The sequence below is a fragment of the Equus asinus genome, chromosome 3 (assembly GCF_041296235.1).
Source record: "Equus asinus isolate D_3611 breed Donkey chromosome 3, EquAss-T2T_v2, whole genome shotgun sequence".
Classification (NCBI taxonomy): domain Eukaryota; kingdom Metazoa; phylum Chordata; class Mammalia; order Perissodactyla; family Equidae; genus Equus; species Equus asinus.
Window position 1 is genome coordinate 118,880,648 of NC_091792.1, and position 25,468 is coordinate 118,906,115.

Genomic DNA, 25,468 nt, shown 5'->3' on the forward strand with positions numbered 1-25,468 from the left:
AAAGAAAAAACCTTTCAGTGTCTCTCTCTTACAGGATCAAGTTCAACTCCCCAACATGACACAACATTGAACATCTTTCATAAGCTAGCCTTAACCTACCCCCTGTCCAGGGGTGTGCCCTGTCACTCTTCACTATAAATCCTGAGTCCCACGCATGTTGGATGACTGGCTGGATTCTGAATATATCAAGCACTTTCTTCTTTGTCCATGGTTATCTCTCTGCCTGGAACTTCTTTTCACTTCTCCATCTAGTTAGCTTTTACTTTCTGCCCATCCTTCAAGACCCAGCTAAAAAGCTACATCCTTTAGGAAGCCTGCCCTCGCTTCCTCCTCACAGAACTAATTTCCCCTTTCCATTTGGCTCACAGAGTCCTTCATTCAAACCTATAATATAGCGCATGTCACAGCATGCCATAACTATTATTTGTTCTAGTCAGTGTTTAATAAATGAATAATCATGCCTTATGGCCAACCCAACTCCTTCTCCAAAGGTCCTAAGTTCAAAGAACAGGATTCCACAAAGAATATCAAAAGCCAGGCTTGTAAAAAAATTACTAGTCCACTGAAATGAATTATTGGCTTGTCTTCATTCCAGATGGTCCTGGAAATCAACATCCTGTATTATTCACATTGTACATCAAGAGCTGCAGCGAGGCGTGTGGTCCTTTCGCCAACAGGCTCCAGCAAGCTATCCAACTCCTTCAAACAAGACCAAGTTTCCCTTAGGCATCTACCAACTAAACTCCTCCCATTCACTTCTTCGGGAGCAGAGTGAAGCTCGAAGGGCTTATTAATGGAGAGCCATGAGTTGGTCGTAAGAGCAGAAACTAGAAATCACAAGTCCTCCTGATTAGCTCCCTGTGCTAATCTAGCAAGCAAACAAAGCCTAGAATCTTATTACCTTTTCCTGCATGTTTAGGATATTTGAGCTTATGGGAAAAGTAAGAATTTGGCTGTAGAATACACCTGAGCGGTGATAAAGATACAGGTGTGGCTGCTGATCAAAGTGCTGGAGTGGAGGAGGCCCTCCAGACCAGCGCCTGCCTTCTGTACCCACACTATACCGTGGGTTTCTGAGCGTAACCTACTGGAAGCCTCAATGCACTAAATAATCATTACATTTTCATAGATTATGTTGAATCTCTTACCTAACACCTTCTAAGACTTCACCAAACACATACAATTGAGCACTGACCTAAATAACTCCTATCTACCTGCTGCTTCTTTATGCAGAAGTAACCCTGGAATCACAGGACTTTAAGCTGGAAGGTACCTGAGAGATGGCCTACTGATCCAAAGCCCGCCCTGTCCACTGCGTAAACAGAAAGGCGAATTTACATGTCCAAGGTCATGTCAGTCAACTGCAGAACCTTGACTGGTCAGTTTTCCTAATATTCAGTTCACTGCTATTTCCCTCACATCAAGCAATCTCCATTCCTTCCATTTTATTCACTTAATCTTAGATACTGTTTTCAAATTTCTGTTTCATAACAAACTGTGGTCTAGCCCACCAGAATCCTCAAGTGAAGAAATCTCCTGATATCAGGAGCATCTTCTTGATTTATCTTCAAACTCCTTCTTGCAACAGGGAGTAGTAGTGGGCGGAGGGGAAGAAGTTGGCTCGGGGGAGACTTGTGTTATTCATCTCCAATTAGATGAATTCATCTTCAATTCATCTACCAGTTACAAAGTTCTGAGGTGGCCTGCCCTGATTTATTGTTTCATAGCATCAGATTCTGTAAGCTGTATTCAGGGCAGTGAAAGTCAAAAGGCAGACCAGGTTCCACCACCATTACTTGGCCAAATATCAGGAAAGACGGCAGATTTAACTGCTCTGTGTTATAGCTCAAAATAAATGAAAGGAACAGTATCACCATAAAATAAATAATTCTTGTGAGAGTCTTCCTGCAGTCATCCAAAAGCTCCAATTATTTGCAGCCATAATTTATAGGAAGAAAATTCCTGCATGTTCAAGGAGACATCTGTTATGGGTTAAATTTTGTCTCCCCCAAAAAGATACGTGGAGTTCTAACCCCTAGGACCTCAGAATGTGACCTTATTTGGAGATAAGGTCTTTACAAAAGTAATCAAGTTAAAACGAGGTCTTAGGGTGTGCCCTAATCCAATATGACTGACGTCCCTATAAAAAGTGGAAATTTGTACAGACACATACAGAGGGAAGACAATGTGAAGACAGGGAGAACATCACGTCCAAGCCAAGGAACACGTGAGGCTACCGAAAGTTGGGAGAGAGGAATGAAACAGCTTCTCCCTCACAGCACTCAGAAAGAATCAACCCTGCCAGCACCTTGATTTTGGACTTCTAGCTCCCAGAACGGTGAGACAATGAATTTCTGTTGTTTAAGCCACCCATTCTGTGGAACTCTGTTATGTCAGCCCTAGCAAACTAATACAACACCTGATGACCAGTGGATCTCCAGGACCCCCAGCCAATGCTGCCAGGAATCAAGTTCAGGTTAACAGAGGCACCACCTCTGAATGTTAACAGAAGACACATAGCTTACTGCAGAAATAAATCCAAAAGATTTTCCTCTTCAGAATAATCTACATATTTATGCAAAAGCTAATTTTAAATGATGCCTCTCTCTAACTACCACACGGCCACTTTTGCCAAACCAGGGTACAAAAAGTGGTCACTCACACACACACACACACACACACACACACACAGAGTATATCTCTATATTTGGCCTTGAATAGATCAGAAGTTCCCACAGTTGCTGGGACTATGATTTCAACCATTCCTGTCAGTTTAGCAGATGAAACTGGAACAGCTGCATCTTCAGTACTCATCATTGTCTTAAAAAGATGCTCAGAGCAAATTACAATTAAATTACAGAGCTGTCAAAAAGGGTTATAATTATAGCATTTATTCACCACAATTACAAGGCCAGACATACACAAAAGGAACTAAAAGCTGAAGAAAAAAACAAAAAAACCCACTCCACATTACTTACCTCAGCAGAAAATTTGGTTGAGGGGAGAAGAGAAAATGAGTTACTTATCACGCAAAGAGTCCACTTACTGCAACGTTTTGGGTTTCCAGAGCGTCTTCCATTCCAGAAGTCAGAGGCACTTTAAGACATCATCTGGTGGCAACTCATCTCTCTTTTGACAGTTGGAAAAAGGAGGACCAGCAAGGTTGCCATGACTCACTCACAGTTACAGACAAGCAAGGGAGGAGCTGGGACCTGAACCAAGAGCAAGGGCGACTCCCGCCAGTGGGCTGAACAAGGAAAGCAAAATCAGGACAGCCAGATCTGGCCCCTTGTTTTGCTCTCATCTAGAAGAGGATATTAATTTATCCAGCAATTATTTACCATGCAGCTCTTGGAGAAGCTTGAAAATTGCCCTTCACTTCTCCTGCCAAAACGACACAAGGTACAAGAGAGGAAGAAAATCCTCAACTGCCATTTATGCTAGTCAATTCTGCTGCTAATCAATAATGCATTCAGAACCACCGGAAGGGATGGTACAATTCACTTAGTCACCTTCAACCTCAGTGTCCGAAAGATAAATTGAGGATTGTAATGCTTATGCAGTAAGCAAACTCCTTGGGAAAAAAAATAGTGCTAACCAGAGCACCACGAATGGTTTCTATCCAGCAATCAATGAGTATCTATTGCGCTCTCTCTTTGCATCGTAAGAGATGCTAGAGACTGTCAGAGACACAGAGATGTCACATTTAGACTTGTTTCTCAAGAGCTCATAGTCTAGCTGAAGAGAGGAGATACATAGAAAGGTAAAGTAAAACATTCAGTACACAGAGTATTTTAAACTCCTAATTCAGTCATATAAACAAGTTCAGAGCAAGGAGAAAATTAACGGATTCTTATCAATCAGTTTTTCACACTTTCTTCCCTGAGTATGATCACATAAGGGTGGCTTTCTTAGTGCCCTCGGGTTTACCTGAGTATTCTAAAAATTTATTCAATTGGTCATTCAGTTAAACCTTCCTTTCCACTGGGTGGTACTTCCTTTATATATAAAGCCCCAACCCCATCCCCAAATTTAAAACCTTGCTTGCTGGCAGTGGAATGAACCACTGTGGAAGAAAGAAAACATTCCTAACAGTGCTACCTACGGTAGACTCTATGACTTTATAGGAGTTGCTCTCTGAATTAAGACTAAGGATAGCAAATACATGACATTGTCCTCCTATGCTGTGCCCAGGGAAGGTATCACTTATTGATCATCTAATTACTTTCCTACTCAGTGTAAATATAGCCCTCAATCTTTCTTAACACAGTAGCACTGGCAGCCACTGGTAAATGATCAAAATCGACTTATGATATGGAAGCCATTTCTATTTAAAGTCAGATTTTGTGTCTCCCTTCTTAATAAGCTAATTATGTCATACAACATTTAGTCTTCTGGGTTCAAAATGTGATGAGTAGAATATGATCTCAAAGAGAATATGATCTCACAGACTGACAGCTACGCCCCAGGATCCAGTCTCCCTTTCCTCAATGATGCTGAACTCCAAGATTTTCAGCTGGGTACCCAGCCACCTGCTAAAAAGTTTACAGCTAAGTTCTGAATAAAGGGATACAAGTAACTTCTAGGACGTGTGCCTAAAGGGAAGGCATCTGCTGTTTTTCTTCCCCTCCCTCCATCCTGGTGCACAGGACATGGACGTGGTAGCAAGTCGTCTTGGACCATATGGATGAAACACGCACAATAGAGATGGCCAAGCAACATGGAGAAGGAACTTAGGTCCCAGATGTCCTTATGGAGTAAAGCCACTATATTGTCCCTGAACTGTCTACCCTGAGCAGTCAACCAGAGAGAAATAAACTTCAACTGTATCTAAGTTACAGTTATTTTGGATCCTGCTCTTCTCTATGGTCAAACTTACCTCCTAACTAGTAAAATAAGCACAGAATAATTTACACTAACCTAGAGGTCTGATTCTTTTATCAAGAACAAAACAAAATGGGAGAGTAAAAGGAAGTTTCCAAATAAAAATCAAAGAAAATATTCTTCTAGTCTGCCTTAAATATTTTTAATGGCGAGAAACCCACATTCCTATAAATTCTGGATTTATCCAGAGAAGAGGTGAGCAAGAACACATGCACACTTATTGTATATCTGTTTATAAATCTGTTCATATGGAATATCTCTAAGTTCATAGGTACAACACTGATCCATGGGAATACCGTAATCTGTTTCAAAACCATAAACCCTGAATTTCTGCCATCAGAAATGGCAAACAAATCTGAGGACCTAAGCAAATAAATAAAAGAAAGTATTTTTTTCCACAATGAGTACTGGACTTTTAACTTCCAGTCCTGTCCCCAACACACACACACATGCTTGTGTGCATGCTTGCACGCTCACACACACGCATGCTCACAGACACACACATACATGCATACAAACAAAACATTTAAACAGGCTATAAAAGAATTTTGGAAAGTTCATGGGGGCCTAGTAGTCTAGTTTGGATGATTTCAGCTCTTCTAAAGTACATCCCCACAGCCCCTGTCCCACCTCAATCCATTCCTTGCCAGAACCGGAATCTGAATACCAGTCTGGATGGTCGTACAGCAGCCCAGCACGGCTCTCCTGCCACTCTCATCTCATTTCATGGTAGGAACATACGCAGGGATTTAAAAGGCCAATATGAACAGATTTTATGTCCCATAACTCTTTCTGGGTGAGCGCATTATTTATTTTTGGTGGGTGGGGGAAAGAAAGGGAATCTGACGTCCTTTTAATTTTTAATGTCAGAATCTAGTCAAAAAAAAAAACCCTCTTAAGAACCCAACTTCACTTGTTCTTTTCTTCTCTTACCTCAGGCCTCATCTTTCCCTGGCTTACTCTCAGGCAAAGGTAGCCAGGAATTACAAAAGACTATAAAGATCACAATGATTCATTTTTCTCTTCTTCTATCTCATTAATTTCTTTTCTCTGTTTAAACATATATCGTCTTAGGATGAGACCTAAAACCCCACCCATCAGCTTAGAACAGAAAGATAAAGGGAGAGTCTAATGAATCTGTTTGCCTGCTGCTAAAGAAACTCATTCAGTGAAGCTGGGTAGATGGATTGCCAGATCCCAATAATAGACGATTCTTAATCATAAGAAAAGGAATGGTAAAAATAAGTGAGCAAAAATAACCAATAAAAAGGTCAAAGAGCTATGGCTAGAGGGCAAACCAGAGAAGCCTCGGTACTCAAGGACCCCAAATCAAGGGATGTGGACTGTCATGTGTAAACTATTAAGGAGAAAGGACATTCTAGCCTAGAGATCTTGCCACTCTGTGACAAAGGAGCGCCAGGTTGTTCCCTAGGCTAGGCGATTATGTAGGATTATGCAGGCTGCTCCCTGCATGAGGATGCCCAGCCAAGTATGCTAGAGGTGAATGAAATCCAGCTTTCCTGCCATTCACCAAGTGCCAGGCTAGGTACTGTAGCATAGGGCTGTGTCCACCTGAAGGAAAGGCAGTCTTGTGTGAATAGGCACAAGGTTTCAAGTCATGGGCCCATGGGGCTACATCTTTCCAGAGAGGGCACTGTAGGATAGCAGAAAATGCCACCCAAGAATATGCCACCCCCAAAATATGACACTTTAGCATAAAGATTATTTTGAGCTGAAGGCAACTGAGAGGAAGTAGATAGAAGAAATGCTCTCTGCTCTCTATTTGCCTAAAAGCAGGACATAAATTTACAAAGGTGTCCCTGCCCCTTCCTCTTTCTACCAGAAAGGACAAAAGTTAACCACCAGAGACAACTTTAGACCTGCGCCAGTCTAGAGATGCACCAGAGAAATCTACACAACAAACCTTACTAACTAGCTCTTATCATCCATTAGTTTCCCCATATATTTGCCTTTTAACAATTTGCTGCCCCTAGAAACTCGAAGTCTTTTTCCTTTGTCTAGTCACTTCTCTAAAAATTTATTGTTCCTCTGCTAAGATACCATATAAGCCCAAGTTCTACCCATTCCGTGGAGTTACTCATCTCTGGGTACTCCCATGTGTAAGTGTGATGCACATGTTAATAAACTTCTGTTTATTTTTCCCTTTTCCCTCATTAATCTGTCTTTGTCAGGCCAATTTACAGGGTCACAGGTGGAAAACCAAGGAGGGTAGAAGGAAGAAGAATTTTTTCCTCCTCTACAACACCTGTGTCTGGTTCTCAAAGAGTAGTTTTGTCCCAACGATTAGAAGGCTGGTAGCCCCACAACGGAGGTAAGTACTAGATGAACTCAAAAAAGAAAGAGGATGATTGGGGGTACCATCTATGTCCCCTCTCTCAGAAACAGGATACCCTGGTCAGAAGGTAAGGCTAAGGTGAGCACAGCCAGCTTCGTAGGTATGTAACCTGTGCAGTCCCAAAGGGCCCTGCATTTGTTTTAATGCTTTGCTTGCACTGTCTTAAAATTCTTAATTTTTGAACAAGAGGCCCCACGTTTTCATTTTGCACTGGACCCTACAGGTTATATAGCCATTCCTTAAGGTGAACTATAATGACCAACGCAAAGATATAGAAGAAAACAACAAAAAAGAAAGAATAGGAAGTGTCTTGCAGAAGACTGAAGAAATCAAAGGAAAATTTAAACCTAGATTAGGAATGCAGAATGACCAACAGGAAAGCACATATCTAATCAGGAGAAAATAAAGGGAAGGTGGAAACAGTATACTGAAGATCTATACAGAAGAGATGAAAGGATGACAGACTCCTTTGAAGAAGATTCCTATGAGGAAAAATTTGTAATTTTAGAAAAGTGAAGTGAAAGCTGCCCTGAAAGTACTAAAAAGAAATAAGTCACCAGAGGTAGATGGGATATTGAGAGAATTATTTCAAGTCACAGAGACTGAATTTGTCAAAGTCCTAACAAGACTATGCCAACAAATATAGGAAACAAAACAGTGGCCTACAGAACGGAAACACTCACTATGTATCCCAATACCCAAGCAAGGAGATGCCAAGGAGTGCAGTCACTATAGGACCACTGCTCTCGTTTCCCATGCAGGTAAGTGATGCTCAAGCTGCTGCAATGAAGGCTTTTACCTTATGTGGAGCAAGAAAGGCCTGACGTCCAAGTTGGATTTCGAAAAGGGAGAGGCACGAGATCTACGTGCGATTATTTGTTAGCTACTGGAGTGCTGCAAAGAGTTTCAGAAGAAGATTAATCTATGTTTTATAGACTATAATAAAGCCTTTGACTGCGTGGATCATGAAAAGCTGTGGGCTGCTCTGAAGGAAATGGGCGTCCCTCAGCACTTGACTGTCTTGATGCATAACCCGTATTATGGACAAGAAGCCACTGTCAGGACAGGATGTGGAGAGACAGAATGGTTTCCTCTAGGCAAAGGTGTCAGACAAGGGTGTATTTTATCTCCCTATCTGTTTAATCTGTATACAGAACACGTCATACCAAAAAATGGCCTAGACTCAGATGAAGACAGAGTGAAAATTAGTGGAAGAAATATCAGCAATCGAACATATGCAGATGACACCATCTTACTGGCAGAAAGCAGTAAATGAAACAACTTCTGAGGAAACTGAAAGAAAAAAGTGCCAAAGCAGGACTGCATTTGAACATCAAGAAGACAAAATCATGACCATGGAAGAACTACACAACTTTCACGTAGACAATGAAGATACTGAAATTGTTATTTTGTTTTCCTTGGTTCAGTCATCAATTGAAATGGAGACCGCAGCCAAGAAATCAAGAGAAGACTGAGACTTGGGAGGACAGCAATGAAAGAATTAGGAAAGATCACCAAGTGTGAGGAAGTGTCATTAGAGACTAAGGCCAAGAACATCCACACCCTTGTATTCCAATTACCATGGTCAGGTATGAAACCTGGACATGAAGAAGGCTGACAGGAAAAAAATCAATTCATTTGAAATAGGGTGTTGGAGGAGAGCTCTACAGGAACCCTGGGCTGCCAGAAGGACGAACAAGGGGTTCCTAGAGCAAACTAAGCCTGAACTATCGCTGGAGGAAAAAATGACAAAACTGAGGCTGCCCTACCTTGGGCACATCAGGAGAAGGCAGGATTCTTCGGGAAAGACAATAATGCTCAGAAAGTAGAAGGCAGCAGGAAAAGAGGAAGACCAAACATGACATGGACGGACTCCATAAAAGAGCCTTAGGCATGAGTCTACAGGAGCTGAGTAGGGCTGTTGAGGACAGGACAGTGTGGACATCACTCATTCACGGGCTCGCAAGGAGTCAGAGCCAACTTGACAACATGCGACGACAACAAAGGTGAAGATAGCATGGTAAAGTGCTGAGGAGATAGAAACTACTCAATGCTGTAGGTTCTGGGAGCGAAGTTCCGTATGCAGTTCCGGACTTGGGGGTGTAGGAAGGAAGGGGCTTCAAGAAGCTACTGACCAGACCCACCTGGAATACATGGGCTGATAATTACAGAATACCCAGGACGTGTCATGGAAAAGGGAAGACTTAGATAACACTGCTGGGGTGAGAAGCTTGGGATGGTTCTTTGTAATCCAATCACTCCTCCTACAAGTATGAACATATTGTGAGGATTTGAGTCCCTCAGAGAATTACTCCCCAGGTACCAAATAACACAAGTACCCCAGGGGAGTGACAGTCCTTTCCACTCTTGCCAGCCCCTCAATGATTATCGGTTGGCTGCCAGCACAAGACAGCATGAGGGGAAAGACAAAGAGAAACGTCTTTACCACCTGGTTGGATCACAGACACTTCTACTCTCTTCCTTAATAATGTGAAAATTTAGGATTTGTCATATGTGTCTGCCCTCCTATCTACTTCTTTCTATCTTTCAGCATTTTATCCTTCTTTTTAAATTCTTATTACAATGAGTAATATTACCAAAGCTAATTTCCTATAGGAAACATTCAAGAAACTTTATTCAGATTTTATGTATCCCTGCACTAATTCAGCAATTAGACATGTGATTAGGGTGAAGCATACTCTCACGGTGAAAATTAAACCTTTCTGAAATTTCAAATTGACAGCATAAATAAGATTTTAAGACTTAGCCTACTATTATCTCTAGGGGATAGAATCATAGGTAATTTTTATTATTTTCTTTATATTCTTACTTCTTTTCAAAATGCTTTATAATGATCATATTTTACTTTTATGATTAGAAAAAATAAAAATTATTTCAAAAGATTTAACCTGAGTAAAAACTATTTCTATGTGCCTTAGAAACATCTTTTTCCATACAAACTGCTAATATACTAATTAGAAATCATTTTTACCTACTCATTAAAGCTAGTTCCTTAATGACTTCTATTTGGCAATACTTTGACAGCGTAGCTAAATTGTTGCATTCTTTCATCTTTGAAAGCCTTAAGAATGTCACTTAATTTTTCAAATTATGGGTTTGAAAAACACCAGGGGAAAAAAAGCAAAAATCACTCATAATCCAATTAACTGAAAAAATCATGTAAAACAAAAAGCAAAATGCCCCAACCCCAGTTTTCCTACATATAAACAGACTTATCCACAAATATACCTTTTTTAATAAAAAAGGGATGATAACATTTCCACTTTTTCACATAAAAGTATATCACACACATCTGCACTGGGCAGTACATATATTTGGATCTTGTCCTTTTTTATGACTGTCTCAACCATAATTTTTTAGCCAGTTTTCTTATTATTGAGCAATATATTGTTTCTAATTTCTTGTTATTGCAAATATGGCTTCAATGAACATCTGTATGTGTATTTTTATATATAATGATATTATTCTGCAAAATTTTTAAGAGTGCTCTTCTTCAATTAAAGATGATAGACATTTTTAATCTTAATAAATGCCATCAAATTAGCCTCTTAAAAGGTCGATCAATTACACTCTCATGTAGTGTATAATTGCTCACGTCCTTTATCGCACTTAACATTATCACTTTTTCCAACTGTGCTTAATCCTATTCCAGAGAAAATGTTTTCATTCACATCCCCAGAGCATCTTTTCATGAATTTTTTGCCCATTTGTGAAACTTCCGTAAATGTGTTTGGATCCGCTGGCTGTGTTTCTACTGTCTTGCTCTTGTTGCTCAAAGTCCCAGTACATAGTTATATATTCTAGTTGTAGGTCCTTCTAGTTCTTAAATGTGAGCTACCACCACAGCATGGCAACTGACAGACGAGTGGTGTGGTTCTGCTCCCAGAACCAAACCAGGACCACTGAAGCAGAGCACGTCAAACTTTAACCACTAAGCCATCAGGGCTAGCTCCACTGTTGAATACTTCTTGATGTTAGTTGAAATGAGTCCTTCACAATGCCCAGTGCCCAGTCTGCCCTTAGTCTGAGGGGACACCATCATCAAAAGACATACCAGCTTTATTAACTTAAGCTTTTAACATTTTCACACCATAACACAAAGGAATAAAAGACATCTATCCACTATTAATGACCAAAAGTCTAAAGCTTTAACAGTGCTCTGGAATGTTCAAATATCAAGAGAGATGGCTTAATGGAAAGCATCACACCACAGCACACACAGCCATGAAGTTCTTTTCTCCACGTGAATAATTTCATATGTACACACAGCAAGAAGAACCACAGCACACGTCACCACAGTGTGAGCAGCCTTAAAGAGACAGAGCCATCGACTCTCACCGGGACACTTTTAAATAATTACATAGAATACTCTCCTCATCCTTTGTAAAAATATCTGGATGTTAAAAAAATCTGAAATAAAATATACAAAAAAATGGCAAGAGTTTGGTTAGAATAGTGAGTTTGAGGGATGTTTTTTCTCCTTTTCTTTAAATTCTCTAAATGGTATTTTAATTTCATCATTTAAAAGTAAATTTTAATTCTGAAATTAAGAGAGTGGTGATGGTTGCACAACTCCGTGAATATACTAAAAAACACAGAATTGTACACTTTAAAAAGGTAAATTTAATGATAAGTGTATTATGTCTCAATAAAGTTGTTATTTTTATAAAAGTCAAATTTTAAGTTAAAATACTATACTGCAGGGGCAGGAAACTCTATACTTTCTGCTTGATTTTGCTGTGAACCTAAACTTGCTCTTAATAAAAGGGTATTTAAAGAAAATTAAACTGCATTCTTTGTTAATTTCTCATTAATTTTATGCTGAAAGTTCTGGAAGGTAATAGAATACATAAAAGCTACAGCATGACAAGCCTCCTTGCAACGCCTTGTTCTTGGCAATGATATCTGATGAGCAGTTAGTTGAAAGTGGCTTCCTAGAGTATCAGTGAAATGAGTGTCAGCATATTCAAAAACTTTTGGGTGACTTTTATCCTAGGGCAACTTATGGATCCTGTGTAGAGTGATCTATGCTCCCACTATGCTTATTACAATTAACAGTGTTAATTTGGGGAAGGAGATATCCATTCCTTCTCTTTCTATTCTAGCTCAGCTTCTGAGGGTCCCAGCTGATGATTAATGAGAATTTCGTTGTGTAGAACTATTTCATAGGAAAAAAAATTAAGTTATAGGTTAATTAAAAAGCTACAGAGAATAAATTAATTCCATTGATCACTAGCACAATGTAATGGCCAAGAGCACTCTGGGGACTAGCTATTCTTTTAGATCTTTCTATTTGAATGCCAAATCAGAAAGAAAGGAAGAACTTGCAAGAAATATTGCATCTAGGATGCTGAATAAGACGTCAGAGCAATCATCAAGATACAAGTGGAATTACTTTATTATAATGAATTTGGTAAAAATAGACTTCTGAATGTTTTAAAGTTTCTACTCTTTGAAAGGAAATAATAAAAATAAAATCCATTTTTATTCCCAAATCATGAATAGGAACAAAAGAATATTTCCGTGTTATGGTGGTGGGGGCTATGCAAAGAGCCACTACTCTCAACTTGGGATCCTAAAAGTCAGAAGTTTAAATTAACTTTCAGTGATGTAAATCTGATCCTGGAAGATCAAGGAAGAGAACACTTCTTTCTGGAAGGAAACTTGAGAAGTTCTTAGGGAGTGAGGGATAAATCACATCAATATCGGTTAGACTTTAAACTAAGGGCATAAAGAAATCCCAGGTTCTCTCTAACCAAGCCTATACCTCAAACCAAAATTAACGCACTGCTACAAGCATGAAAAAGGTTTAAACAATATTTGCCACAAAATTTCAGCATTTCTCCTATTTCAGTTTGCTACCTTGATAGTGGCTTTGTGTGCCTATCTCATTCAAGCGGCTGTGTCTTCCGATCACCTTCCCACGATAGTGTAACCTAGCAGGAGCATCTGTGACTGGAGGCAACTTTCTTGAGGATTTGTCTTGCCTGCTATCATCAAGCTGTGGGGCCTGACCTGCCCAAAATGCCTCTCTGCTCTGAGGAGCTGAGAAGGAGCCCACCAAAACACAAACAAACAAAAACCCGGTAGCTGATGAAATACAAGGAATCCACTTGATGAACAAAAAACATAGGAAACTTTTGACGGAACCTAAGTGATCTATGGCTGCCCAGGTTTTACTAAATTTGAATCACCAATCATCAAAATGAAAACCAGTACCCGAGGTAATACTTTGGTCTCACTGTAAAGTGTATTATTTTTTTCTATGCCATTTATTTTCTCCTTCAACTTTAACAGCACTAATCTTCTACTCTGACTTCTTTTTTTTAAGTCAGCATGGGGAAGGGAAAAATTTTCTTTTTCTCTCTTACGGACACTAAAAGGACATGGACATGGCTCTGAGAAAAACGACACTTGTGAAGCAGCACAGAACACAGTGCCTGGTACACGGTAGGTAATTAAAAAAAGCCCAGAAGTAGAGAATAGGAGCTCTGTTTATGAAGGTTTTATGGATCTATTTCTTCACAGGTACTAACGGTTCAGCACATACTTTCTTTCCTTTTTTTTCCTTCCTATTTCCATAGTAAATACTACCCCCAACCCCATCCAAAGAACAGATAGAAATATCTTGCTGTATTACAGGAGAGTAGGAATGAGATCATGATGAGTCTGTTTCTTCCCAGATTAAAACGCTAGAGCCAACTTCTGGTGTCAAAGACATAAGATACACAAACTCTCTCAAGAGAAAGTGTCTTCTCTCTTCTTTTTGAGGTTCAAGGTCAATGGGCTGCACAACTTCTCATGTCTCAAAGGAATAATAGCTTATAATATATGGCAGCTGTAATGCCATTATATATATGGCAGTATAATTTTTTTTCTCTAATCCAAAAATGAAATCTGGTTTGTTTGGGGTTTAGGTAAGAGAAACCTGAAAAACCTTTATAGCTCATATAACAACAAACAATCATAGAACTGTGTAGATGAATCACACAGCAAAGTAAATTTGTGATGTCTAACGAGGAAAGACAAAAAATAATGGAGTCAAAGGGAGTCACTTCATCAAGAAAAATAAAAAACATTTCCTAAAAAAATAAAATTCACTCTACACAATAAGGAAATAGGGAGGTCTAACAGACTTTGTAACCTCTCTAGAGATGTTGTAAAAGCATCATGGTATGAGTCACAGAACAATATTCTGGGGCCAGGCTTTCACAAACACACTGTCAAGTCATATCGGCCCAAGGGTGTGTGTTGGTGAGGTGGGGCACAGAGGAAGAGAAGCTGAGTGCAGACATAATGAAGAACTCTGCCAAAGCTCTTGTTTACCCTAATTTTGATATCTACTTTCTCAAAGGGAAAAGTCTATAACGTCCAAATAAGCTATCTTCAATCTACTTTTTTTTTTAAAGAGAGAGCAACTCTGCTCTGGATAAAATAAACAAAAACATGTAACACCCAGGAAATTAACCAGCAAGAATGAACCAAACACATATCCTTTTCATTTCTGCCAAGAAACGTGAGGTAAACCCAATTACGGGGTAGTCTCCCTGTAACTCATTTGAAGGAATTCTGCCAAAAAAAAAAAATCAAAAACGGGAGTTTGAAATCAAAATGTTCTGATCACAAATAATGAAAATAGACGTATTTCAGGGCTCATTCAATGCAATATAATATGATAATTCTTATTTATATGCTATTTTTGAAGGATGAGGTTATGTTGTGTATTGGTTTGATATGATTCCAAATCTTATTTATGACTTAAGCGAAGTTGTTTTAATCCCCTTGTTTATGACAGAGACAAAAAACAAAGTTGTTTTGACATAAGAATGAAGTAATTTGTGTCAGGATGTCTTCATCTCATCTGTTGTGTTGATAAAAACTCAGTAGCTCAGCTGATGACAAGGCTGCTGGGCGCTTATCAGTATGAACATGTGGAGAAGCAACTAGGCAAGGGGACATTTAGCCTATGAATACCCAGAGTCGGTGAGACTTGTTTGAGAGTTTCTGCCTGGGCAACGCACTCTTTGCTGACCTAAACAAACTCTCTGAAGACCTTGGGACACTAGCTTCTCCTGTGTTCAGGGCGACTCCCTTATCAGTTGTGGAAAGCCAGCAGTGGGCCCCACAAAGATTATCTTGCCCACTGACACCGGCGCCAACCGTTCCCTAGCAACGAGCTCTAGCAACAGGAGACTTTTATTCTGCGCTGGCAGCTGGAAGCCAGCTCTCGGTTGGTTTAGCCATCTCTCCCAAGTACCTACTCAAATAAAAAGATACACCTCGATTGAATTTGGACTTTATTCCTTTCATCTCCTCTTGCCTGGAACAACAGTGTGATTAATCTATCATTGCTTTGAAGTATATTATTTCTTTATTGGCTTATTAAGAGAGATTATCCTGTATGCTATTTTGGCTTATCAACCTATCATAAATCCCATAGCAAACCTGCGTTAAATAAACTATTTGGCAAAAACAGTCTCAGTCTCTGAGCCTAATTTTGTCCCCCAAAACAAAACAGGTTAACTAAATGTTATCCCGATCAGTATTAAAATTTTTTAAAATTAAGGCATTTTGAATGGAAGTTTTTCTATAATAGATTATACATTGAATAGGATTGTAAACTGTTCGTGATGTCTCAGGACCATGATGTCTAGAGGGGAAAATGAAGGACACAGGATGGTCTGTTTCTCTCAATGATCCTTCTGCCTTAAAACATTTTTGTGCCTGTTTTTAAATAAGTATTCTGCCTCCTTTCACATTTTTACTGTCACTTCTTATTAGGTCGGTGAGTCTCATAATTCCTTCTCCTTTCTAATTTATTGTTTCTTGTGCCTGTGAGACAGGAAATTAGTCAAGTATGATAGAATCGTATGTGAAGAGAGAATCACTAAGTGCCTAGCAAAAGCCTAGACTGCTCCCCCAGGAGTTCAGAGGATGACTGGCATCTGTTTTAGCTGTCTTTGCTTTGCTTTGTTTTCCTTACAGCTGGGTGCTTCACTGTGTCCTAGACAGTTGAGATTACTGTACCACTTATTTATGGTTAAATCCAGGTATTTTTGTACACTAAAAACAACAGGGAAAAGATGGCTTCTGTCTCTTTAATTTGCAACTCAGGGTAGCCTTTGTACCATACCTGAACCATCAGCACTCAGAGCCTCACTGTGAACATTCTGTATAAGTTTAGTTTCCTCCATGGCCATGATTTTGTTAAATGTTACTGAAATAGAAAGTACAGCATGCAGTCTATGAGCACAAACCTTATGAAACTGGGAAAAAAAGTGCCCTATCCTTATGCCATCAATTTTGTCCTACACCTCCGACTTCAGGGAAAGAAAGCACATTACCTTTCATCATGTTGGTGCATATAATATGCAATAAAATGTAAAAGATGAACAAAGTGATACCTGTAATAAAACACTGAGATTATGATGGCATTTCACAGTCTATAAAAACCGCACATTCACTGAATTACAGCCTCGATCAAATTGCTGACCCCTGCCCTGAGGGAGAAGTTCAGTGTATTCCTCACACCTGAAAAGGAAAGGTAAGTGAGTTCAGGGATGCTTTCTTTCACTGTATTAATAAACTCAATGTTTACACTGCTTGAAACTGCATAACTCCCAAACTATGCCTAAGAAAAATATATCTTGCCAAATTTACAGTCCTCTCACACCTCATCTCTTCTGTTTCAGAAATGCTCTCTAATATCCAAAGATTTTGTATTCTGCTATTCCAGTACAATTTCTCATAATATTGTCAGATGAGAGAACAGGTTTATAAAACAATAATAATAATGATGATGACAAAGATGATGATGATTTTTCTTTTCTTCCTGTATTATTTTCCAAGTAACTCAAAATTCTTTGTAGACATTCATTCTCAAAGAGGTTGTTTATTAGGGGAAAAATATCCTGAATTGATAAACTAAGGCAAAAATAATTTTTTAAACATTTGAATTTATATAAGGTCAATTTTTATCTTCCTGTTTTACCAGATATAACACATTTCCATTCTAAGTTCTGTTTCTTTAGAAAAATTAAACTTCATGTGCTTTTCTTGCTTACACCCACAGTTCCTTTGGCACTCATCTTCCTATTGGTAAAAGTAATCACCTAAATTGTCTTAATACCATAATGTCGTATATTTTTAATCTTTCTCACACTTCTTCAAGTACCAACCACATTTTTTCTTTTCTTTTTTTTCTGCTGAGGAAGATTAGCCCTGAGCTAAGATCCGTTGCCAATCTTCCTCTTTTTTTTGTTTTTGTTTTTTGCTTGAGGAAGATTAGCCCCAAGCTAACATCTGTGCCAATCTTCCTCTACGTTATACGTGGGTCACCGCCACAGCATGGCTGACAAATGGTGTAGGTCTGCACCTGGGATCCAAACCTGCCAACCCAGGCTGCTGAAGCAGAGTGTGCCAAACTTAACCACTAAACCACGGGGCCAGACCCCAACCACATTTTTGAAGCATTCATTTCTTTGCATTTCTGTAAACTTTAAACTTTTGATCTTTGTAATTTGTATAGCTTTATCAGCTATTTCTTACAACATTTTGCCATGAAGCTTGCGTACATCTTTTTCCTACATATTTACAGCCATGTGTTGACTACACCCTTCTGTACACCTTGAAACTCCCATATCCTGGCACAGTGGCTATACTAAGCAAACTGCACATCCTCCCTGCTTCTCCATCACAGTATTAAGTATTTCCTTAAACTCAAAATATCCTTTACACGACCTGTTCCTTTCCAAAGTCTTCTTCTATTAAAGGAATCATATCATCCATGAAAAATCTCAAGTAGAAAGACAAAACTGAATAATTTTCTTACACCTTTCATCAACATTACAACTTAAGAGTCTCTTCCTTTAAAAATTCCTAAATTTATTACTTCCATCCCTCTCTTAACGTTCTTGAATTTGTCGCTACAACAATGACCACATACTCAGCATGAACGTCATGTCTCCATTTAGACTTAGCCAGATCTGTGTAGGAGGTTCGAACCACTGGAGGAGGTCAACTCACTTTCAGAGAACTATCCCGATTTCCTATGATTTTACTTCTCATTTTGCTTACCTGTGAAACATAAGCTATAACATTAATGGTTCCTTATTCAATTTTGATTCCTTTTATGTACCTCTTAGCTGCTTTCTTAGCTGAATTACTCTGTTAGTGCTAATCTTAAATCCATCACCACTGAAGAACTGGTTATTCTGAAGCTTTGCTACTTTTTTCTTTGTTATCACTGTCATATTGCTGTGAATGCCACAATATTGCTTTTGAATGCAATTTCCTGGGCCTGACTTACAAATGTCCTCTGTTGGATTGACCTGAAATCAGCTTCATGTTTTCTTTTATAGTATCTCTTGCCACTGTATCCTGTAAAGTATTGCCTGTGAATTTGTCTTCTACAGTCTACCCATCTGATCATGGAACGTTAGCAAAGAGTTTGGAAAATACATCAATATAGTTTACTATATATGAGAATGTATTTCTAATCATTTTGTGCCTACCCACGCTAACTTTACAGTGCTCATACTGGTATATTTTTCCATATATTTTACTTACTGGGTGCCCATGAAGCCCACAATATCAAACTATGCAAATCAGGGATAGAAAAAGAAGCGTAAGTCATAAATCTGTCCCTAGCAAATTGATAATCTCAACAGAGGCAGGATCAAGAATGCTCCAGTACTGGAATATGAAAAATAGAAACTCTTCCTCCTGATCTTCTAAATAAAACAAAGTAGCCCATAAGCATTCTTTGATTTAGTATTTGCCAATCTGATTATGTGCAAGTGCCTCCCTGAGATTATGTATACAACAGTGGGCATACAACAAGTAGCAATTTGCAATTTAGTTGAGGAATGAATGATTCTCACTCCTTAATATCAACATCCGAATCTCAATATACTTTTGTTGTTGTCTGCTCATAGTGCATACGTTTTTTGATGGAAAATTATATGCTATAGTGAAACGAACAATTTAGGAATGAAGAAAATTTCCAGCTATGTCCTCTGAAAATCTCAATAGCCTACTTCATAATATATTTTTTATTTTTCTTTTCTCATACATTCCTTCTCTTGTCAACTTCTTTTAAATAATTTCCTCCAAATGAATCAGTGCTGTGTTATGCAGGAAGGGACTAACTCGGCAATCATTTTACTTGGTGTTCAACAAACATGATGACAATATGCCAAACCATGTGCTAGGGCCTGGGGACACAAAGATGAATCAGACCCTGGCCCTGCCCTGGAGGAACTCACAGCCGTATGAGATAGTGTTGTTTGTGTGGAGTGAAGGGAGCCTGGTATTAATCAATCTTACGCCACTCCCCTTTAACGGCTGATACAATTCCATATGGAATTTCAAAGATCGTTTGTGCCTATATTTTGTAAGAAAATGTTCACTTTTTTGAGACCAGGAAAAAGTCTTTTCATTCTATTTATTTGAAATCAAATATCTTCCTTGGTTTCCTCTGCATAGGACAATGTTTATGTTTTTTGAACCAAAGTCTTTTAAAACGTGACATATGTTAGACTTCAAGTCATTTTTCTATCCCTTCGTCATCTTTCTTTTCATCTCTCATTTCCTTTCTCTACTCCTCCTCACGGTCAACTTCTTCCCACAAGTCTTCACAACATTATTAACCTCCTCAGATACTATGTTTCCATTTTAACATTTGTATGATGCTCTACTTAGTGACTGCAGTATTGAATAGACGGTGCAGCAGTTTACTGGGCAGTGGGCGTGACATGCTTAAAACTAAGACTGCCAGCACATTACACCTTCTTGAACAAACAGTAAACTCATTACAAAATGATGAGTTTTGCTCTTCTTTCAGTGTATAGTGGGGTCACATTTATATACAGTCATGTGTCACTTAATGAGGATATGTTCTGAGAAATGCACCACTAGGTGATTTCTGCATTGTGTGAACATCACGGAGTGCACTTACACAAACCTAGATGGTATAGCCTACTACACACCCAGACTATACGGTACTAATCTTATGAGACCATCATCGTATATGCGGTCCATGGTTGACTGAAATGTTGTTATACAGCACATGACTGTACAATTTAAAAGATCTTAAAAAAACTCTGACAGGAAAAAAATCCTACTGGGCAGTTCTATCATACGATTTGTCTGATGTATTGTGCAAACAAGGGCTATATATCTGGGATGGTGAGAGAAGACAGTTTAAGCAGATTCACGTACAAGATGGCCATTAGTGGTTTTTATTGTTATAACTGCTGAGGTTGCTATACAAAGAGTTCACAGTTTGGGGCTGGCCTGGTGGTGTAGCGGTTGGGTTTGCACATTCTGCTTTGGCGGCCCAGGGTTCGCCGGTTTGGATCCAGGTACGGACATGGCACCCTTTGGCAAGCCATGCTGTGGTAGGCGTCCCACATATAAAGTAGAGGAAGATGGGCACGGATGTGAGCTCAGGGCCAGTCTTCCTCAGCAAAAAAGGAGGACTGGCAGCAGATGTTAGCTCAGGGCTGATCTTCCTCAAAAAAAGAAAAGAAAAAAAAAAAGAGTTCACAGTTTAACCATGGTTGTGTATCACAGATGTGAATTTATTTTGTACCACAATTCAGAAATCATTTTCCCTTAGAAATAATGTTGTAAGTGGTGGTTGTGGTATTCCACGGATCTCTATTGAGGATGAAGGGCTTATTCCCCTAAGTACAGAAGAACACATGTCCTAGGGTAGGTAGAATAATGGTCCCGAGAGATGGCCACTTTCTAGTCCCCAGAACTGTGAATGTATACTTTTCCTGCCAAAGGCACTTTGCAGATGTGATTAAGTGAAGGATGTTGAGATGGGAAGATGATCCTGGATTTTCCAGGTAGGCCTCATGCAATCACAACCATTCTTTTAAGAGGGAGGCAAAGGTGTCCGGAGTCACAGGAGGAGATGTGGTGACAGAAGCAGAAGTCAGAGACAGAGAGAATGACTGGAAGATGATAGGCTGCTGGCTTTGAAGACAGAGGACAGGACCACAAGCCAGGGAAGGCAGGAGGCCTCTGGAAGCCAGAAAAGGCAAGGAAGGGGCCGCCCCGTGGGAAAGTGGTTAAGTTCGTGCACTCTACTTCGGCGGCCCAGGGTTTCTGTGGTTCGAATCCTGGGCGCGGACATGGCACCACTCATCAGGCCATGCTGAGGTGGCATCCCACGTGCCACAACTAGAAGGACCCACAACTAAAAATGTACAACTATGTACAGCGGGACTTTGGGGAAAAAAAGGAAAAATAAAATCTTTAAAAAAAAAACCAAAAGAAAAGGCAAGGAAAAGGATTCTCCCCTCAAGCATCCAGAAGGAACACAGCCCTATTGCCTCGTTTTAGATTTCTGGGATGAGGGAGGAGAGAATGAGATACAAAGACATAAGAAGGCCGGCACAGGGGCACAGTGGTTAAGTGCACACATTCAGCTTTGGCGGCCCAGGGTTCGCCGGTTCAGATCCTGGGTGTGGACATGGCACCACTCAGAAGGCCATGCTATGGTAGGCATCCCACATATAAAGTAGAGGAAGATGGGCACAGATGTTAGCTCAGAGCCAGTCTTCCTCAGCAAAAAAGAGGAGGATTGGCAGCAGATGTTAGCTCAGGGCTAATCTTCCTCAAAAAAAAAAAAAGACATAAGAAAAGTATCACTGACTCCAAGGAAATTATCATTTTTTAGCAGGGGATATAACATATTTACCAAAAATTATAGAGGAGGTAGAAAATGTCTGGTTCTGTGTGTGTGTATGGGAGGGCGGGGATAAGCTGCTGTGGCAATACAGAGGAAAAAAACGAATCACGTGTACAGAGTGGGGTGTCAGAGAATGAATTATGGAAGGGCTGGCATTTGAATTTCCCTTTAAGGACAGCTAGGCCAATGACGAGAGAGAAAGAGAGAGAGAAGAGGGAGGGCATTCTGAAGTGGCAGCATCAGGGTGAGCAGCCTTACCTCAAGCACTAAGTTTCTCCTAGATGAAGAAAACAGGACAAGCCTTGGTAAGCCACATCCTTATCTGTGTGATAATCAGAATTATAAACCAGGATTCCAGCTCTAGAAAATCCTTAAGTCCGACAAAAACACCAAAATTTATCACAAATAAATGAAAATAAAGTGATAGATGCTTTTATAATACCTAAGTATATATACCCAAATAATATAAAATTTAAGTTCTGTCTTAAATGTTGCTTTTGGGAGTATTTCTCTGCATGGAATAGATTTTCTGAGGTTTCTTAAAAATTACACCCAGTAAAGTCTCAACTGAAGATGCTTTTTCCTTTTCCTGGTAAATCTTCCAGGGGTAAGTATAGCTTTCTTCATCGTGCCTCAGACTTCTAAACTTCAGAATTAGTCTTCTATTTCAAAAAGTTTCAATGCCAATTCTGCGTGCCTGGATGTAACCAAAGACTTCGCCTTGATTGTAAACAGGAGAGGAGGATCATTTCTGTGCTGACGTTAGCTTCCTGTTTGGTGTCAATTTTAGTCTCCCTGGGAGCAGAAACCATCTCTGTCCTTTGTGAGGCTGGACTCCAGAGCTGTGCCTTTTCTGTGGGAAGTGTTCACTGTATGTCTGTTGAAATGGTGAAAGGATCATGGAAGTGGATCATGGCTCCACCTGAGCCAATTTAGAAAAGGAAATAAAATATTTTTTATTTATTTCAATAAGGAAAAGGAAGATTAAAATACGCAGGTGGCATTTTAGGCATTAAGGAATTCAATAGATTTTTTTTTTTGGTGGGGGCGGGGCTTTTAGCCTCTAGAATAAAGAAGGCTCATCACTTTCTGGAAAGGTGCGTATATGGTCCCAGAGCTGGATCCAAAGCTAGTGGAGAATCAAGCACTTCTTTTCTGGTTTCATTAAGGAAAGAAAGGGCAGGATTTAGAGGATCAAAGGGCCCCTCCCAGGAAACACTCTGTCGTAGCTGTGACCTCTGGAGATTGTGGCCCCCCCGTTTGCCCGGCAAACACCTCCTCATCTTTCAAGACAGATCAAATGGCTTCTCCCGGAGGCCCTCTGGCTCCCTTTGGCAGTTGTTTACTCTGCCCTTTGTGCTTCTCAGCATTCTGTGCAAAACTCTCTCAAATATCACTAATCACATTTTATCCGGTTACCTGTTTACATATCTGAATTCAATTCAATAAAGTTCTGCCAGGGCAATGCTGGATTCAGCGGCTCCAAGGCAGGCAGGACTCTGACCTTTAGAAGCTACTTCCTACTATGGGAAACAGACAAGGATACAACTACTTACAGGTGTCTGTAACAGCAGGAGAACGTAAAGCAGCAGAGATAACAGGAAGGAGGGAGGGACCATGAACTCCTGGATGGCAGGGTCTTAGTTCACAGCCTTAGCCCTTAGCACAGTGTCTGGCAAAAAACAAGTTCCATACACATTAATGGAGGGTGGGACGGAGGGAGACATGAGAGGAGGAGGGAGGGAGGGAGAGAAGGGAACGGAATCAACAAAAAAGCCCCCACCTGTCAAAGCCATTAGTTACTCTAAAGGTGGTATTTTCAAGCTCCTAGAAGAGAGATTCTTGGAGCAGATAGCTGATGATTCAGTCAGACCTAGCACATAATACGGTACATGATAATCACCATTTGAGAGAGACAAGTCATAATTTGTCCTGTATTTAACTGTCATCCCACAGGGCATGCTAATAACACTCTCAGGAGGTCTGTGGAAAAGACACTTACAGAGGCTGCATTCGCTGAACCACTAGCCCTACACCCATTTAATTCTTGGGTTCTGCATTATTAGACCAGCAGACTCTTTTGCTCCTGCAAAAGGATTTATCTAGAAGGTTGGTCCCCTCAGCACCTTGTTTGCCATTCAGTTCCCCATTTCTCTGCCAGCTTCATCTGTGCAACTTATCTTGGGTTACGTCTGGCAGATGGAGAGAGGAATCTCATTTCAAGCCTCTGCTGCCTGCATCCTGGAGCCCTCCCTGAACAGCCCCTGTTTCACCGGGGAGAGAAGGGAGGAGGGAGGACGACTGGCCTCCCCAGAGAAGAGAGTGTAAAGTATTTCTCAAATTTTCATCTTCGACGGCTGGTATCCATTTAACTCCCCGGGGGGAGACTCTGCTTGGTTGCCTCGGCTAGCAATATGATCTCTATCTACCCCAATGCCAAGATATCAATTACAGGTGCATCTGGATGACGGGATAAATGGGTGTTCAGACCACTAGACAATGACATAAATTGCAGATGGGAGGGAAAGGATGTCGAAGGGGATTGAGCCTCAGGATAGAAGGAAAATAGGTAAAGTCGAATTCCTCATATGCTTGCAAACTCAGTAACTTTATTCTAAACTCCTATTTGTCTCATGAAGAGAAATCCACCAGCAACTGAACTGGAGCAGGTATTCCTGAAGAGGTTTGCTTCTGGGAGGTCCTAATTAGAGTGATGGTAACACTCTGGCGGCACCCGAGCGCTCCCAGCATAGTGATCAGAGAAGACGGAAAAAATAAATGTAATTAAAAATAAACGTTCTATCAGACACAGAAAGTCACATGTTGTGTGATTCCATTTATACGAAATAGCCAGAAAAGGTAAATCCATGGAGAGAGAAAGCAGGTTGGTGGTTGCCAGGGGTTGAGAGGAGGAAGAAATGGGGAGTAACTGTCAAGCGGGTATGGTGTGTAATTTAGGGATGATGAAAATGTTTGCGGACAAGATAGAGGCAGTGGTTATACAACACCGTGAAAGTACTTAATGCCACTGAATTGTTCACTTTAAAATGGTTAATATTATGTTATATGAATTTCATCTGAATAAATAATTATTTTATAATAAAATGTTTTATAATTAAAAGACTCAACATTGCTCAACAATCTACCTACTGGGAAAAAAGGAGGATTTTATTCCCATTCCACAGAGATAAGAGCGATTAAATAGGTCTCTGAGTTCTAATATTTGTCACCTTCTGGCCTTTCTTGTGAAAAGCCTAGTGTCTTCCCAGAATGTCTGTAGCCAGGAAGTAATTCTAATCAATGCCCCCTGACCTGCTGGCCCTTCACAGTCTGCAGCAGCAGCAGCAGTAAGAGTAACAGCTGTTTATCTGCAGTTGCAAAGTACCGGCTAGACGATCAAAAGTCGATGGGGTGCACCTGTGTTTACCAGACTCTGAGACCGCCCCCCCCCAACCCCCAACCAGACCCATGGGACTGAGCTGCGTTCTGGGGAGTGGCCTTTT

General features: G+C 40.1%; 1 protein-coding gene across 8 annotated transcripts in view; it reads right to left on the reverse strand.

Annotated features, from left to right (window-relative positions):
- Positions 1-25,468, reverse strand: part of CRACD (capping protein inhibiting regulator of actin dynamics) — a 286,413-nt gene that overhangs the window by 122,230 nt on the left and 138,715 nt on the right. The window contains exon 1 of one of the 8 annotated variants that reach the window (XM_070505797.1): positions 2,979-3,116. The exons of the other annotated variants lie outside the window; for them this stretch is intronic. The gene's annotated coding sequence lies outside the window, so the exon portion shown is untranslated. Of the gene's footprint in view, positions 1-2,978; positions 3,117-25,468 lie in introns of those variants that run through there. 8 annotated transcript variants of the gene reach the window in all.